At 35.2% G+C, this 6,366-nt stretch overlaps 1 pseudogene; it reads right to left on the reverse strand.

Annotated features, from left to right (window-relative positions):
* Positions 1-2,432: 2,432 nt before the first annotated feature.
* On the reverse strand, positions 2,433-3,042 carry LOC140506850 (small ribosomal subunit protein uS7-like; annotated as a pseudogene).
* Positions 3,043-6,366: the final 3,324 nt, after the last annotated feature.

Consider the following 6,366-nt stretch of genomic DNA (forward strand, 5'->3'; position numbering starts at 1 on the left):
CTTCAATAATCTGTTATTTCTTCACTGATGGTCTCTCCTAAACCAATTCAGGTTATAAGTTCTCATTTCATTCTTTGATATCTAAGAATAACTTTCACAAGTTATTGGAGTAAACATTAATGGAGGTTGCATAATAATTTCAACTTTACATTTTATAAATATTTCAAGTGGCTACTTATATAATATGTATAGGGAAGTAAAGTGTTTCTATACAACTATTTGTAAACATGTTCCTTACTGCTGAAATATTCCCATATCTTGCTCCTCTAATATTAATATTTTCTTTGTAAAAGAAGTAAGGATTAGAGTTATTGATAACATCAAATTAGTTATGGAAACATAAGAAGGATAATTGAAAACAGACCTTTTCTTCGTTCAGAATTAAGCAAACTGATATTAACATGACATAGCTTTCACAATTAGGTCCTTAGGTAAACAATACATATAAACATAGAGGGGCAAATTAAGCCTGGGAACTTATTTTGCATAATTTGGGGAATAGTCAACCATCCAACTTAGGTAGATTGGAACCTCCAACCAATATTCTACAAACTTACTAAGAACATGTAATTAATAATAATTTAGTTAGATCATCCCATCCCCCACTCATTTTCCTAATAACTATGAAGTTAATATTAGAAGCCTGTTTCCCTTGACTAGAGCTCCTCATTAACTGGCTTTCCATTCCACTCAGCCCTACCTTCCTCTTTCCCAGATGATGCAATGCCTAATATTAGTGAGGTTTGTGAAGATACAAAATTGACCATAATCACAGCCTATCTACCTAATGGCTTCCATTGAAGACACGTTGTGTAAAGTATGTTGCAATTTCCCGAGGTACTACATTTTAATGAACATTAAATAACCTAGCAATAGAGTTAGAATTATCTATGTGCAATCACATCAACTGGTCAGAGCAAAGGTCAAAATAAATTCCATACTAGAAGGTAGAATAAAGATGATAAGAGAATATGATAGGAGAATACTGGATGTGAGTAAAATCATTTCAAAGTGACTTCAGATATTCTATTGACTCAGAAAATTGAGGAATGCATGAAAGTGAAGACATTAACTGTATTTCCATTCACGAGATATGGATATGGATAACTAAAATATCTATAAAGAACATTGATCCATATCCACAAAAGCATTTTAAATTTCTATAAAACCTTTCTTAGGATGCCCAATTCATTAGGAAGGGTGACTTCAAAGAAAATATAAGACAAACTATCTTAGACAATTGTCTACAGTGAAAACTTATTTTCAAAATCTACACGATGGAATCAGAAATGTAGTTGACAGGACTGGGCTCTATTTTTATTAGATTTTAGAAAACAATGAGACTTTCAAGTTTTTCCTCAGGCAAGATATCTAATTTCTTTACATGAAAATAATTTGAAATAATTTCTAGTCTGAGTGCCACCCTGTTCAGCGATCTGCTTGCTATTGTTAAATAATATTGTGCTAAACTTTTTAGGTATCTCAGAAAGTGTCCAAACAAAAAAGAATTCCTATTGATCGAAAAGGTTTCCAAATGCTTATATTCCTCATGACATAGCACAAATTGCAAAAGGACTCTATAATATTATAAAACCTTCTAATTTAAATAGAAAAGAATTGAAAAGAGATTGGACCAGACATCTAACTAGGAAAATCAAGTGGATGAAAACTAATTACCATCACTGCATATAAGGACATTTATGAAGTATCTTCTATGAGCAAGGAACTATACTAGACACTGGTCACATAAGAAAAAAAAAGTGGTATGTCCTAAAGGAGGGTGCATCCAACATGAGAAGACAGAATGTAAATAGATATCAATAGAGGAATACTGAATGGAAATAGATAATTACATGATAATCTGATGAAGAGAGCAATGACAACTAAAGTAATTTGCAAAAGTTTCTTCCAGAAAATGGTGTCTAAACCAAACATTGAAACAAGCAAAATTTCTAAGGAGTGGAGGGTACATTTAAACTGTGTGGAACAATTTCTGCAAGTGTAAGTCAATGGAAAATGGAAAATCAGATTCAATGAATGGATATGGATTCAAGATGGCACTGATGATGACTTGCTTGCAAAATCAAACTGTATAAGCCTGTTGACATCATACTTGACTAGGAATGAATGTGAGGCATTCATGCATCAATGATGAGACATTGTTACTTCCCCTTAGGAGACTATGAGGAAGGACTTCAGTATATCCAATAAATCCTCTACATAAGTTTATGATAAAAAGGGGAAGGTGAGGTTGCAATGGCCAAGAATGCATAGATGAGTTGGGATCTGCATTAATTAATAATGTACTGACAACTCCCAGGATGATTACCTCCACCAATAGATATCATTCTTTATGGGTTTTTTTGGATAGGCACAGGGACCCTGCCCTTTCAGAGGGGCAGGGGGCATTTATTATTGACAGGCCGCTGGGATCAGCGGTTGGATTTGGCCACACAATCCAGCTTGTCCTTCTTGATGGCATGTCCTTGTTGAAGAGCCCTTGGCAGCATTGACGAGCTCGTCTGCCAGATACTCGGTAAAGGCCTTGATTTTGAGGAAGGCCCCCTCTCAGTCTCCATGCAAAGAATCCAGATGGCCTGATTGACCCCCCTGAGGGGGGACATATTCACTGCCTCGTGCCTTACAGTCCCTGCCCACCCATTCTGGTGGAGTCCTCACGGAGACCACTGTTAGTGATGGCATTCACGAGAACCTGCAGAGGGTTCTCTCCCATGAGCAGGTGGATGATCTTGAAGTTGTACGTGACGATGCGCAAGGTCATGAGCTTCTTGCGATTATTGCGGCATTGTATCATCATGGAGTTGGTGAGGCCCTCCACGATGGGCCACTGGACCTTGCTAAAGCACTTGGCAGTGTAGCACTCAGAGCTGTGGGACAGGTACTTGGCATACTTCTCCTTCACGGTAATGTAATCCTACGATTGATGCCATTGATCTGCACATCGTTCATGCTCCACTTACTGAACAGTTTGATGTCGAGGGTGTTTGCCACACCCGGAGCCGCTGTCTCCCACTCAGTCATGTCGCTGGGTCCTTGGTCAGCTCTCAGAGCAAGAAGGGAGTCTGTGGACTCCAGGCTTGGGCGCTCAGAGTCACGGTTGCGTTCGCTCCATGCGCCTTGCCCAGGCACGGGAACAGGGAAGAGATTTCATTCTTTCTAAATAAGATATGAGTTGTTTTCAGCATACACATACCAGTCACTTACCTAGGTACCAGAAGAGTCATTATTGAAGCTCAAAATCCTCTGATTCCAAAACCAATACTCTCTCTGCCATTTCATACTCTATATATAGCGTGTTGATTTCCTTAAGGTGTAGGACAAGTCCTCTGGATAAGATCTTAGGAAAGACTTGACAAGAATCATGCTGTATGAAAAGGTAGGGCAGGGTAGAGATTTGTACAGATTGAGAGAATACCCACATCAATCTGATGGTGGATCCAGATAAGATAATTTATTTACAACTTATAATTCATTGTTCTGAAAGGTTGTTTTTTCTCTGAAGCAAATTTGGAAAATGAAGGACCTAAAGATTTCTATTGTTCAAGTGGAATGGACATTAATGCAACTTCTTTATGTAATGGAATAACTCAGAACACTGGACATAGATTCTCTTAGACTCAGTTACAGTGACAGCAGCAATTGGTGCTTAGTGAAAGCTCAATTTAACTTACTTAGAAGATGTATAGTTTCTTGCCAATCTGAGAACATATAGTGCATGATTTAATGAAGATAAAAGTGGGTAAGAGGAATCATCAATTCAATTGTTCTTTACCACATTTACCAACCATATCACTTGCATCCCAAAAAAATTTCTAGAACAGACTGTGAATTTTTCAAAAATACCTTAACTTCTATGCTATCAATTTGAAGAATCCTCTTTGTTCTGTTTTCTTTGTTTTTGTTCTCTGTATTTACTCTTTATAGTGTAAGGGGAGGTAAAACATTACCACTATTTCAAATACTGATGAGATTCTTTCCCCTATTTAAACCTGGCAAGTTTAAGCTGGCCCTAAGAGACACTGGATTGATTTACCAGTCAGAAATACCATGTTATTGGTTTGACAACATGTAATACAAGTTTCACAAGCCAGGTTTTCTTACAAATAAAATTACTCACTTAAAAAAGAAATGGTTTTACAGCTCTCAGGATTTAAAACAACAAAAAGAAACCCTGGAAAAACAGTGAGAGTTACATTTCTATTTTCATTTTGAGAGAAAAACACAACCAAAAAAAAATAAATTCTGCAAAGTACACACACAAACACACACGCATTTATGTATATATGTGTGTATATGCATACATTTATGCATATATGCATGTCTGTATGTATATTTATGTGTATACATCTGTACATATGTGCACATATTCATATATATGTATATGTGTACATATGTTTTGCTGGAGAAGGAAGGAAAGAATCTGTCAATGATTCTGACCTGGAATAGCATATTTTAATTGTTTTGATCTACTCCTGGCAATTAGATTATTTCACATCTTAAAAAATGAGGTTATTGATCATAGTTTTGTATGATAGCTGTAAATTCAGAGGATTCAACTATGTAAACCAATGAAGAAGGCATAATAGATCCTCTTTTAGAGACTGCCTTATATTATTAAAAAGCAAAGTGAAGTGAAGTGAAGTGAAGAGCATGGAAGTTACCCTGAAATATGTTACTAAACTCATAATACCCCATTTTCTTCTAATCTTTTTTCCCCTTTTGGTCTCCTCCATGTTTCTCCTCCCAACTTCAGGATAATTGACTCACTTTTTCACATGGCTTCATGGACAGAGCCACACTCAACATTAATTTGCTGACCCTTTATTGACTATAATCTTCTTCCCAAAATTTTTGCAGATTGTAGTCTTACTAAAATAAGAGCATCATGACTATATATTCAGGGGGTTGGAGATGTGGGGAATGCAGTCAAAGTTTCTGAATATTAAGACAAAGTTCTCATATTAAAAAAATCACAGGTTTTGTAAGTTGGAAGGTATAAAGAATAGTGAGATTGATTTCAGAGGACGATATTGAAGCAAAGAAATCCTCTTTTACCCCAAAGAACAACATCAAATGGCCATCTTCCCAAAAAGAATTCAAAGAAGATCTTTAAAAAAACTTTAAAATTTAAATGACAGAGATGGAGGCAAAATTAAAAATAAAAAAAAGGAATAATTCAAGAAAAAAAGAAGATTATGAAAGAAAAGTAAACCAATTAGAAAAGGAGATCCAGAAACTTAAGGAAGAAAATGACACTTTGAAAATCGGAATTGGATGTGGTGGCCAAGAACTGGCAATTGAAGAGATGCCTGTCAACTGGGGAACTAAACAAGTTGTGGTATAAGAATATAATGTTATACTATTGTGTTGTAAGAAATGATGAGCAGCAGGAATTCAGAAAAATCTGGAAAGACTTATATGAACTGCAGGAGAATATTGTGCACAGTAACAGCCATATTGTGCGATGACTGCTTTTGAAAGATTTAATTCTTCTCAGCAATGCAAGAATCTAAAACAACCCTAAAAGACTCATGAAGGAAAATGCCATTCACATCAAGAGAAATATGGAGTCCAAATGAAGATAGAAACATTATTTGCTCTCTTGTTTTTTTTTTAATAGTTCCTCTCATTTGTTCTAATTCTTCTATACAACATGACTAATGAGAAAGAATGTATATGTAGAGTCTATTTTGGATTGTACAACACCGTGGAGAGGGAGGAGGTAAAAAAGGTATAGAGAATTTAAAATTTAGGAATGTGAATGTTGAAAAATTAAAAAAAATAATTAATTTAAAAGAGAAAATTAGATTTTCTTAAGGAGAAGTGAACAAAACCATGAGAAATAAAGAAATAATTCAACAAAGTATGAATAATGAAAAAAAATAGAAGATAAATTGAAAAATTTTATTAACCAAAAACAACAGATCTGGAAAATAGATCAAGAAGAGGAAACAAAAATAAACTGAAAACTATGTTAAAAAATTATCTTGATATAATAATGCAAGAAATAATTAAAGAAAATGATCCAGAAGCATTAGAACAAGGTGTGTGTGTGGGGGGGGGATAGAAATAGAAAAATAATCCATCAATCACCACTTAAAATAGGTCCTCTGAGGAAAACTCATAGAAATATTATACTCAAATTGCAAAACCTCCAGCTCAAAGATATGATATTAAAAGCAACAAGAATAACACAATTTAAATTTAAATATGATTGTGCCACAATTAGAATCACACAAGACCCAGCAGTGGAGACATTACTGGGCTGCAGGTCTTGGCACATTGTATATCAAAGAGCAAAAGAACAGGAGCTCCAGCTAAAAATATTATAAACAAGAAAGTTAA

The sequence above is a fragment of the Notamacropus eugenii genome, chromosome 5, assembly GCF_028372415.1.
Source record: "Notamacropus eugenii isolate mMacEug1 chromosome 5, mMacEug1.pri_v2, whole genome shotgun sequence".
NCBI classification, from domain to species: Eukaryota; Metazoa; Chordata; class Mammalia; order Diprotodontia; family Macropodidae; genus Notamacropus; species Notamacropus eugenii.